Raw genomic sequence first — 12,319 nt, 5'->3', positions numbered from 1 at the left:
GAGGTCATCAGTTCGAATCCCAGCATCCCATATGGTCCCCCGTGCCTGCCAGGGGCAATTTCTGAGCATGAAGCCAGGAGTAACCCCTGAGCACTGCCGGGTGTGACCCAAAAACTACAAAAAAAAAAAAAAAAAAAAAAAAAAACTGTTTGTTTGTTTGTTTTTGGGTTTGAGTCACACCCGGCAGCACTCAGGGGTTCCTCCTGGCTCTACGCTCAGAAATCACTCCCAGCAGGCTCGGGAACCATATGGGATGCCGGGATTCAAATCACCGACCTTTCTGCATGCAAGGCAAACATCTTGCCCCCATGCTATCTCTCCGGTCCCACAAAACTTTTCTTTCTTTCTTTCTTCTTTTCTTTCTTTCTTTCTTTTCTTTCTTTCTTTCTTTCTTTCTTTCTTTCTTTCTTTCTTCTTTCTTTCTTTCTTTCTTTCTTCTTCTTTCTTTCTTCTTTCTTTCTTTCTTTTCTTTCTTTCTTTCTTTCTTCTTTCTTTCTTCTTTCTTCTTTCTTTCTTCTTTCTTTCTTTCTTTCTTTTCTTTCTTCTTCCTTTCTTTCTTTCTTTCCTTCTTTCTTCCTTCTTTCCTTCCTTTCTTCCTTCCTTCCTTCCTTCCTTCCTTCCTTCCTTCCTTCCTTCCTCCTTCCTTCCTTTTTTCTTTCTTTCTTTTTTGGTTTTGGGCCACACCCGGAGGTGCTCAGGGGTTACTCCTGGCTATCTGCTCAGAAATGGCTCCAGACAGGCATGGGTGACCATATGGAACACTGAGATTTAAGTCCTGGATCGGCTGCTTGCAAGGCAAATGCCACTGTGCTATCTCTCTGGCCCCAAAACTTTATTTTTAAATGATAGGAAAGCCAGAGCAATAGCGCAGCGGTAGGAAGTTTGCCTTGCACATGGCTACCTAGGACGGACAGCAGTTTGTTCCCCCCATGTCCCATATGGTCCCCAAAGCCAGGAGTGATTTCTGAACGCAGAGTCAGGAGTAACCTGTGAGCGTTACTGAGTATGGCCCCAAAAAAACAAGAAACAACAACAAAAAAGTTCTTTATTTTCTGGGGTCATGGCTGAGAACTTCTAAAACTGCTTCTGGCCACCATGAGAAAGTCAAAACTCACGGTCTTGCTGAAGGAATGGCACTCCCCTACTGTGACGATGTCACCAATCTGTATGTCTGAAGCAGTGGGACAAGTGCACAGACATGTTCTTGTTGTGCTACTTGATGCTATTTGTGCTCGCCTAGTTGTAGGCCAGGCAATCCCAGTGGTTCTCTGCATCCTCATCTTCGTCATCTTGTCACACAGAATCCACTCTTGGATGAGGACAGGGGGAGGGGCATTTCTTGTCAGTGGAGGTGCCCTCAATTGTCTCCTTTTGGGTCTTGAAACTCAGACCGATGTTCTTGTAGTATCTTGGGAGTTTCTCCTTGATGGTTTTACCAAGAAGCATCATTTTGTTTGTTTGTTTGTTTGTTTGTTTTTGTTTTTGGGTCACACCCGCAGCGCTCAAGAGTTACTCCTGGCTCCACGCTCAGAAATCAGAAGTCCCCCTGGCAGGGCACGGGGGACCATATGGGGATGCAGGGATTTGAACCACCGTCCTTCTGCATGCAAGTCAAATGCCCTGACTCCATGATATCTCATCCAGCCTCTTATCTTCTCTTTTTGAAAATGGTTGTGCTGCTTCTGGTAGGAGAACTCAGTCTGAATATCCACCATCTTCTCAGGAGCCTGGAGAAAGTCCACACAAAACATTTTACATCATGGGCCAGAGTGATAGCACAGCAGGTAGGTTGTTTGCCTTGCACACAACACACTCAGATTTGGTCCCCTGAACCTACCAGGAATAACCCCTGAGTGCTTCCAGGTAAGCTCCTCCCCAAAAATTTTTTTTACATCTGGGCTTGGATGTGGTTCAGGTGTTAGAGCACTGGGTTCAACCCCTGGCACTGCATGGCACCTCCAGTACATCAGTAAATAAGGGGTCAAAGAGATAGGAAGCAGTAGGGCGTTTGACTTGTGGCTGATCTGGACGGATCCAGGTTTGATTCTTGGCATCCCATATGGTCCCTGAGCTTGCCAGGAGCGATTTCTAAGTGCAGATCCAGGAGTAAGCCCTGAGTACTGCTGGGTGTGACTCAAAAAAAAACAAATAATAATAATTGAAGAACAAAATTCTGCTGCATAAAACTACATGGAGGTACCCTAAAACATTGCATTTAGTCAAAGAAACCTCCAATCACAAGACCATTGTACAAAATTCTACTTATAGTGCCCGGAGAGATAGCACAGCGGCGTTTGCCTTGCAAGCAGCCTACTCAGGACCTAAGGTGGTTGGTTCGAATCCGGTGTCCCATATGGTCCCCCGTGCCTGCCAGGAGCTATTTCTGAGCAGACAGCCAGGAGTAACCCCTGAGCACTGCCGGGTGTGACCCAAAAACCAAAAAAAAAAAAAAAAAAAAAAAAAAAAACAAATTCTACTTATAGAAACTATCCAGTATAAAGGGCCCGGAGAGACAGCACAGCGGTGTTTGCCCTTGCAAGCAGCCGATCCAGGACCAAAGGTGGTTGGTTCAAATCCCGGTGTCCCATATGGTCCCCCGTGCCTGCCAGGAGCTATTTCTGAGGCAGGACAGCCAGGAGTAACCCCTGAGCACCGCCGGGTGTGGCCCAAAAACCAAAAAAAAAAAAAAACAAAAAAAAAACTATCCAGTATATGGGCTCAGAGAGAGAGTACAACAGGTAAGTTGCAATGGCTAAACCTTACACATGGCTGGTCCAGATTTGATCCCCATATGGTCACCAGGAGTGGGTAGGGGGAGTAAATCTTGGTAGTACTCGGATTTACTCCTGGCTCTGGGATCAGGGATCACACCTGACAGGTCTTGGAAGATTCTATGGGATGCCAGGAATCGAACCTGGGTCAGCCATGTGCAAAGCAAATCCCATACCCACTACTATCTCTCCTCCCTCTTTGCCTCCCTGTCTCCTCTCATGGGCTTTCACCCATCTGAGCCTGCAGATGTCCCAAAGCAAAGATCTCAGAGTTCTCTCTTCCTTCTGACCCTCCCCTTTGCTTATTGGCCTTGGGACAGATGCCTCTTAACTTTTCAGGATCACTGCCAAGAAGAATGTGCCGGCTAGGAAGATGAAGCCCACCTTTTGGCCCTGCCAACCTGGCCTCTCCTCTACCTGAATGGCCCTGCCCTGGTCAGACCCTCCAGGGCACAAAGGGGGACCCAGTCTTGCTGTGGTGTGAGAAGAAGCCCGTTTTACAGGCTGAGGAAACTGAGGGCTGGAGGACAGACAGGACTCTGCCAAAGGCTGTGCAGGTCTTGGCTCCTTTCTCTCTGCTGGGACCTCTCTAGTGAGAGCAAAGGTGGCCAGGTGGCAGAACCAGATTTGCCAGGGTGTGCTTTGCCAAATATGTGCTCAGAGCTTTGGAAGGGCTTGCCACCCTCTGACCCATTAGTCTCTCATTCCAAACCTTGGCTCTGGAGCTAACTGAGAAGAAAAAGATTTTAGTACCAAAATGTTCAGACAATCTATAAGGGTGGTGAGGAGGGGAGAGATGATCCCCACCAATAAGGAGGGTTTTATTGGGGGCTGGAGAGATAGCATGGAGGTAAGGCGTTTGCCTTTCATGCAGAAGGACAGTGGTTCGAATCCCGGTATCCCCTCTGGTCCCCCGAGCCTGCCAGGGGCGGTTTTTGAACATAGAGCCAGGAGTAACCCCTGAGCGCTGCCGGGTGTGACTCAAAAAACAAAAAAAAAAAAAAAAAAAAAAAAAAAAAGAGGGTTTATTGATGAGGATGCAACCACAAAGACAACCCAGAAGCTGAAGCATGTGGCTGCATGCAGGAGCCTCAAATGATCCCAGCAACATATGCTCCCCTAAAAAACCCCTGGCAGTGTTCTGTCCCAAACAAAGGATTGTATGGCTGGAGAGATGGCACAGCGGTAGGGCATGTGCCTTGCAGGCGGTCAACCCCAGATGGACCCTGGGTTCGATCCCCAGCATCCCATATGGTCCCCGAGCCTGCCAGGTAGCGATTTCTGAATGCAGAGCCTCTGAGTGCCGCTGGTTGTGACCCAAAAATAAAAAAATAAACAAACCATTGTAGTTCTGAGATAGGACAATGCCCAGCTAGTAGAAGTGATAGAATTTGAAGAATTGTTGAGTGCTGATGGGAAGTGTAGGAGAAAAAAGTGACAACTTTATTATTTATTATTTTTGTGGGTCTTTGGGGCCCTACTGGGGTTAGTTACTTCTAGTGGCCCTCAAGGGACCATTTGTGGTGCTGAAGATCCAATCAAAGTCAGCTGCATGCAAAGCAAGTACTTTACCTCCTGCATTTTTCAAATGCTAAAAAGACCAAATATACCCCCACTGCTTCTGACCTTGTTTTAATTTCTTCATAACAATTTTAATAAGTCAATATTGGTCAAAGAAACCAATGACCTTTACTTTTTTGTGGGGGGAGTCACACCCGCCGGTGCTCAGGGGTTACTCCTGGCTCTGTGTTCAGAAATTGCCCTGGCAGGCTCTGGGGAACCATATGGGACGCCGGGAATCGAACCAGGGACTGTCCAGGGTTGGCTGTGTGCAAGGCAAGCACTCTACTACTGTGTTATCGCTCTGGCCCCCAAATGACCTTTTATTTATTTATTTGTCTTTTGAGGAACAAATAAGTGCCAGGTTCTTTGTTGTGCCAGATTTTTTATTTGCTCTTTTCTTGCATTCAGAGTATTCCTGGATATCCCTGTTGGCCTGGGACTGACACAGTCCTCACCAACACACCTTCCAAAGGTCTTCTCTCTGGTCTTTGCTCACACTGGCTGCACAAAAGCTTCTCCTTCTCCTAGCTCTCTTTATATTTTTTGCTTTTTGGGCCACACCTGGTAACACTCAGGGGTTACTCCTGGTTCTGCACTCAGAAATTGCTCCTGGCAGACTTGGGACCATATGGGACACAAGGGATCTAACCAAGGTCCATCCAGAATCAGCTGCGTACAAGACAAATGCCCTACTGCCTGTGCTGTCTCTCTGGCCCCTCAGTCTCCTAGATCTTGTCATCAATCTTGACCATTCTCATGTGGAGTTGGTGCAAGAGGCTTCCACCAATGTAGTCTGCACAGGCTCATCCCAGTTGGGTACCAACTCACAACGATGAGTTGGGCCCTTGTAGAAGGCCGTTGGCAGCTTCAAGAATTCTGTTGTTGGGGCTGGAGTGATAGCACAGCTGTAAGGCTTTGCCTTGCATGCTGCTGACCCAGGACAAACCTGGGTTTGATCCCCGGCATCCCATATGGTCCCCCAAGCCAGAAGCGATTTTTGTTGTTGGGCCCAGAGAGATAATAAGTGGGTCTTGCATGCAGGTGACCCAGAATTGATCCCTGGCACCCCAGATGGCTCCACGAGTACATCCAGGAGTAATTCCTAAGTACAAAGACAGGAGTAACGCCTGAACATTGCCAAGGGTTACCTCCATCTTGTCTGAAAATAAGGATTCTGGGGGAAATAAATAAGGACTTTTTTTTTTTTTTTTTTTTTTTTTTTTTAGTTTTTGGGCCACACCCGGCGTTGCTCAGGGGTTCGCTGTCTGCTCAGAAATAGCTCCTGGCAGGCACGGGGGACCACATGGGACACCGGGATTCGAACCAACCACCTTTGGTCCTGGATCCTGCTTGCCGTTGTGCTATCTCTCCAGGCCCAAATAAGGACATTTTTATATTATCATTTATAATAAATAAATGAATAAATAAATAAATATCCAAGCCAAACTCAATGACAATAGAATCAAGAGACCTAAACTTGAACCATCTAAACTCAAAAGGGCCTGTTTCACTGGCAGGCCAAGGGCAGAGGGTGGTGGGACAGGAAGCACTCTGGGGCCACTGGTGAACGAAGGTGGGACACTTGGGTGGGAGGGTTAGACTCATTGTATATCTGAAATTTGACTATGTAGGACTCTGTAGATCACAATGGTTTCAATAAAATAAAATTTAAAAAAAAGAATTCCTGAAGCCATATAGATAGCACAGCAGTAGGCGTTTGCCTTGCATGCAGCCAACCCAGGACAGACCTGGGTTTGATCCCCTGCATCCCAGACAGTCCCCCGAGCCAAGAGCAATTTCTGAGCACAGAGCCAGGAGCAACCTCTGACCGTCACTGGGTGTGGCCCAAAAACAAAAAAAAAAAAAAAAAAGAAAAGAAAAGAAAAGAAAAGAATTCCTCCTGAGAAGGTGGTTGAAAAGTGGTAAATTGATAGCACAAAGTATTCTCAATAACAGCAATGGAAACCACAGTGTTGAAAAGATTTAAAAACAAAAGTTTGCAATAAAGGCAGGCTGATGGGTGGGACAGAAATTGGAGACATGGCCATCGGGAAGTGGACACTCGAGGTTGGTGTTGGAAGATCGTATGCCTGAAACTCAGTCACGAATAACTTTGTAATTCATACTGCCTCAATAAATAATGATTTTGTTTTGGACTACACCCAGCAGTGCTCAGAGCTTACTCCTGATTCTGTGATCTGGAATTACTCCTAGTAGAGCTTAGGGGGCCATAAGTGGTGCTGATGAGTGAACCTGGGTTAGCCATGTGCAAAGTAAATGCTCTACCAATGTATTGTCAATCTGGCCTTAAATAACATATATATATATATATATATATATATATATATATATATATTATATATATATATATAATATATATATATATATATATTTGGTTTTGGGGCCACATCCGGCGGTGCTTAGGGGTTACTCCTGGCTGTCTGCTCAGAAATAGCTCCTGGCAGGCACGGGGACCATATGGGACACCGGGATTTGAACCAACCACCTTTGCTCCTGGTTGCAAGGCAAACGCCGCTGTGCTATCTCTCCGGGCCCTAAATAATATTTTTTGTGTTTTGTTTTGGGGTCACACTCAGTGATGTTCAGGGGTTACTCCTGGCTCTGCGCTCAGAAATCTCCCCTAGCAGGCTCAGGGGACCATATGGGATGCAGGGATTCAAACCACCAGCAGTCTTGGGTTGGCCGCTTGCAAGGCAAACACCTTACCACTGTGCTATCTGTCCAGCCCCTATTTTTTTTTTTTTAATTCTTCTGAGAGGGCCGACAAGCAGTGGGCATGGGTTTGATTCCAGGCATGCCATATGGTCCCTTAAGCCTGCCAGGGGTGATTTCTGAGTGCAGAGCTAGGAGTAACCCCTGAGTGCAGCCAGGTGTGGTCCAAACACAAACACATTCCTCTGAGAGGGACTGGAGTGATAGCATAGTTGATAGGGCCTTGCCCCAAAATAATACAAAACAAAAAAAATCACCTGGGAACTTTTTAGCACCCATCATACCTGCAGCAATGTCCTCTATCCTCCATGACCTTGGAGGGGGTCACAGGCAAAGCCAAAGCTTGTCTCAGATTCCACGCTATTTGGCACAAATTACTTTAATGAGTGTTGTCTTGGACCAAAGAGATAGCTCAATATGCTGGAGAACATGCTTAGCATGCAGTTGGCCCAGATTCAATACCCAACACCATATATGTTCCCTTGAGCACTGCAAATTAACCTCTGACCCCGAGTCAGGAGTAGACTTGAAAATCACTGGATTTGGCCCCAAAAGCAAAACCAACCAAAAAAAACAAACATAATCCTTGGATAGTATTGTGTGTGTGTGTGTGTATGTGTGTGTGTGTGTGTGTGTGTGTGTGGTTTTTGGGTCACACCCAGCAGTGCTCAGGGGCTACTCCTGGCTCCATGCTCAGAAATTGCTCCTGGCAGGCACGGGGGACCATATGGGACACCGGGATTCAAACTGATGATCTTCTGCATGAAAGGCAAATGTCTTACCTCCATGCTATCTCTCCGGCCCCATCCTTGGGTAGTATTATGCACAATTTAAATTCCCCCCAACCCTACTTCCCTACATTCTAATTTGGGGGGTGGGGTGGGACACACCCAACAGCTCTCAGGGGTTACTCCTGGCTCTGCACTCAGAAATCGCCCCTGGCAGGCTTGGGGGACCATATGGGATGCCAGGATTTGAACCACCATCCTTCTGCATGCAAGGCAAATGCCTTACCTCCATGCTATCTCTCCGTCCCCGTCCCCCCCACCCCCCCACCCGAGTCCTTCATTTCTAAGGAGCTGGCCAGGTTCCCAGGGTTGAGCAGCAGGGAAGCTGGACCTTGGCTCTGCCCTGAGCCTTTGCCAAGCACACAGCTTTGTGGGAGGCCAGCAAGGAGTTATGTGAGGGGCACTAGCACATTCCAGGGTCAGGCAAAATCATGCAGAGCATGAGGGGCTGAGTGCAAGGGACAGTGAGGGGTGCTCTGTGTGTAGTATGTACATATGTGTGTGTGTGTGTGTGTGTGAAAGAGAGAGAGAGAGAGAGAGAGAGAGAGAGAGAGAGTGAAGGAGGGAGGGAGGGAGGGAGGGAGGGAGGGAGGGAGGGAGGGAGGGAGGGAGGGAGGGAGGGAGGGAGGGAGGGAGGGAGAGATAGATAAAGTGAGAGCTCCAGAAACCTCAGCTTCCTTACATGAGGCATGTTTTCTTACCACAAACTGGACCCTGGACCCTAGAGTACCAGGAAGAGATTCTAGTGTGTGCCCAGTACCCCTCTTCTGGCATCACTGAAGGCCGTGGTACTTGCTTCTGAAATCCACCCTTGAATTCTGCTGTTCCATATTTCCCTCTAGGCAAACCACCATCACTTTTAAGTGACCACAAGTTACCCCCCCTAATAAGACAATCAAGACAGGGGCCAGAGCAATAGCACAGTCGTAGGACATCTGCCTTGGCATGGAACCAACCCAGGACTGATGGTGGTTCAATTCCCGGCATCCCATATGGTCCCATATGGCCAGGGATGATTTCTGAGCACAGAGAGCCAGGAGTAACCCTTGAGTGTCATGAATGTGACCCCCCCAAAAAATAAAAACAAAAACAAAAAGACAATCAAGAATAAATAGTACAGTTTTCCCTTAGTTATGCTCAAGGCATTGCTACAAGTCTCCCATGAAACCCCAAATCTTCGGGGCTCAAGTCTCTTAAGTGAAATGGAATAATGCCCACATATAACCTACACATGGTCTCTGTTTATTATAAATTTTCTCTGGGCCAGAGAGTAAAAAGCCTTGTCCTGTTGACCTGAGTTCAATTCCTAACATCCCATATGGTTCCCTGAACACCACCTGGAGTTATCTCTGAGCGCAGAGACAGAAGTAAGGCCTAAAACCTACTGAATATGGCGCAAAACTCAAAATAAAATAGATTCTCTTCCAATAGCTGAGGATCCTAGCTCTGAGGCAGAGCTTAAAGAAGCATATGAGTTGCTGAGACCTGACTACAGGTTTCACCAGGATGAGAGTCCCCATAGGACAGAATTCTTCCTATTGCCAGAACCTAGGCCTTAGGAGACCCCTGCCAGCATGAGGCAGGCTATGGCAGGTTCAGAGGGGCAAAGAGGAGTCAGCCCCATCAGGTACACAGGGATGCAGAGATATGGAACCAGAACCTCTGCTCTCAGGCCACTGACATAGTGGAATGCATAGAGTCTGCCAAGGCTGTTAGATACAGACTTAGAATTTCCCTGTCCCAGGGCTGGGACTGTAGCACAGTGGTAGGGCGTTTGCTTGGCACGTGGCTGACCTAGGATGGACCATGATTCAATCCCCTGGCATCCCATATGATCCCCCCAAGCCAGTAGCAATTCTGAGTACATAGCCAGGAGTAACCCTTGAGCGTCACCAAGTATGACCCAAAATTAAAAAAAAAAAAAAAAAGAATTCCCCTGTCCCTTTCCTGAAAATCAGCAGTGTTTAAGGTTCTAGGAACATGCAAAGGGCTTGCCTCTACTGATTTCTTATCCCATGCTATTGTTTATTTTATTATTATTAGTAGTAGTAGTGGTAGCAGTAGTAGTAGTAGTATAGTTGTTAGGCCACATTCAGCTAATACTTAGGAAGTTATTCCTGGCTCTGCACTCAGGAATTTCTCCTGGTGATGCTCGGGAGACTAGATAGAACTTGCAGTGAGCCTTGTGCAAAGCAAGGACCCTCCCTGCTGGACTGTCACTTTGCCTGTTATCATCATTTTTTCTTTGTTTTTATTTTGTAGTCCACATCTGGCTATGCTCAGGTTTCACTTCTGGTGATGCCTCGGTGGGGGCAGCTGTATAGGGGGCAGGACCAAAATGAAGTTGGAGTTAGTGGGGATAAGGCAAAATTCTCTGTCTGTCTCTCGTTTCTACCATGATTTTTTTTTTTTTTTGTAATTCCTATCTGTCTTCCAAGTCTACAAAATGGAGTTGGAGTTGGCAGGGTGGGAGCTAAGCAAACATTTCTGACTGTCTCTGTCTCTGTCTCTCTCTGTCCCTGTCTATCTGTCCTGCCTCTCATTTCTTTTTTTTTAATTTCATAATAAAGTAATTAAAATTATTTATTTGTGTTTATTTGATTCCTATTCAAGAGAATTACTTTATATATAATTAAGCCTCTCATTTCTTTTTTCTTTCTTTCTTTCTTTCTTTCTTTCTTTCTTTCTTTCTTTCTTTCTTCTTTCTTTCTTTCTTCTTTCTTTCTTCTTCTTTCTTCTTTCTTTCTTTTTTTTTTTTTAATTTTGGGTCACACCTGGCAGTGCTCAGGGTTTCCTCCTTGGCTCTATGCTCAGAAATCGCTCCTGACAGGTTCGGGGGGACCATATGGGATGCCGGATTTGAACCACCGTCCTTCTGCATGAAAGGCAAGCAGGGGTGGCGAACAGGATTTTTACCCTCACTTAAAGTGGCAAAATGCAATATGTGTTTAATATATTATTGTTAAAATTAGATGCTTTCGGGCCTGGAGAGATAGCACAGCGGTGCTTGCCTTGCAAGCAGCCGATCCAGGACCTAAGGTGGTTGGTTCGAATCCCGGTGTCCATATGTCCCCCGTGCCTGCCAGGAGCTATTTCTGAGCAGACAGCCAGGAGTAACCCCTGAGCACCGCCGGTGTGGCCCAAAAACAAAACAAAACAAAAATAAATAATAATAATAATAATAAAATAAAATAAAATAAAATTAGATGGTTTCGTGTGAGTGTTTATCTGTCACTGCGTGGTGTGGCTCTCTCTGACTCTCACAGTTTAAAATTTTGGCTCTTTGTGTCATGTTTGCCACCCCTGGACAAGAGCCTTAACTCCATGCTATCTCTCCAGCCCAAGCCTCTCATTTCTACCATGATTCATTTCCCCCTGATTCCAATTTCTCTTCCAGGCCTGGTCCCCTCTTCCTTGGGCAGGGGGGAACAGAAGGTGACCTCTGGAGCAGCCAACCCTCAACCACCTCAAACCAGGGCACCTAGCTAGAAGAACCAGCCTGGAGTGGCTTGCCCCTTAATGGTGCAAGCAGAGGCTGCTAAATCCAGAAACTTCCATGATGTTTGCAGCCAGGGCTGGAGAGGGAGGCAAGAGAGAGAGAGGAAAGAGCCACTTAAAAACCTGGCAGTACGAGGGCCAGAGCGGTGGCACAATGGTAGGGCAGGGTTCGATTCCCGGCATCCCCCAAAACCAGGAGCAATTTATTTTTATTTTATTTTTAATTTTTTTATACCATGGGCTGTTCCTTCCAGTGCAGTCCTTATCTCTATTGTCAGTGTGAACTTTTTAAATTCAGTTACATTTTTGTAGTACTATATTTGAAATTTTAGATTTAAATTCAAGATTTAAATTATGCTATATTATTATTCTATATTTAAATTCAAGAGCCTCTGCCTCTCTCCTCTCTCCCTCTCTCCTTTCACTCTCTCTCTCTCTCTCTTTCCTCCTCTCTCTCCTGTCTTTCTCTCCTCTCTCTTCTCTCCTCTCCTTTCTCTCTTCTATCTGTCTCTCCTCTCTCCCTTTCCTCCTCTCCTCTCTCTCCTCTCTGCTTGTCTCTATCTGTCTTTCCATTTAAAAAAGAGAGAAAGAAAAAAAGAGAGAAAAAGAAAAAAATAATAATAAATTCAAGAGCAATTTCTGAGCACATAGCCAGGAGTCTCACCGGGTGTGGCCCAAAACAAAAGCCAAAAAAACCAAACCAAACCCAAAAACCTGGCAGTGCCATCTCCAACATGCCAGGAAGGGGGATCTGACCTGGAGTGGGGGTTCAGCCTGGGCCTGGGGCTCAGTTTCCCCCTCCCCGGTGGGCAGGGCAGGGCAGGGCCTGGGCGGCCCAGGGTGACGCAGGGCCCTGGGGTGATGCGTGCGCCCTGCCCACCGCCTGGCCCGGCCTCCTGGGCGGGCCCTGTGCGTCTGGACGCGCCCGCGTGCGCCCTGGAAGCAGTCTCCACCCGGCCACTGTCC

General features: G+C 46.8%; 1 pseudogene; it reads right to left on the bottom strand.

Moving 5' to 3' along the window:
* Positions 1-1,058: 1,058 nt before the first annotated feature.
* Positions 1,059-1,715, bottom strand: LOC126014430 (40S ribosomal protein S11-like; annotated as a pseudogene).
* Positions 1,716-12,319: the final 10,604 nt, after the last annotated feature.

The sequence above is a fragment of the Suncus etruscus genome, chromosome 7, assembly GCF_024139225.1.
Source record: "Suncus etruscus isolate mSunEtr1 chromosome 7, mSunEtr1.pri.cur, whole genome shotgun sequence".
Classification (NCBI taxonomy): Eukaryota; Metazoa; Chordata; class Mammalia; order Eulipotyphla; family Soricidae; genus Suncus; species Suncus etruscus.
Note: the sequence above shows the minus strand (reverse complement) of the source record. Positions and strands in the feature narration are given on the sequence as shown.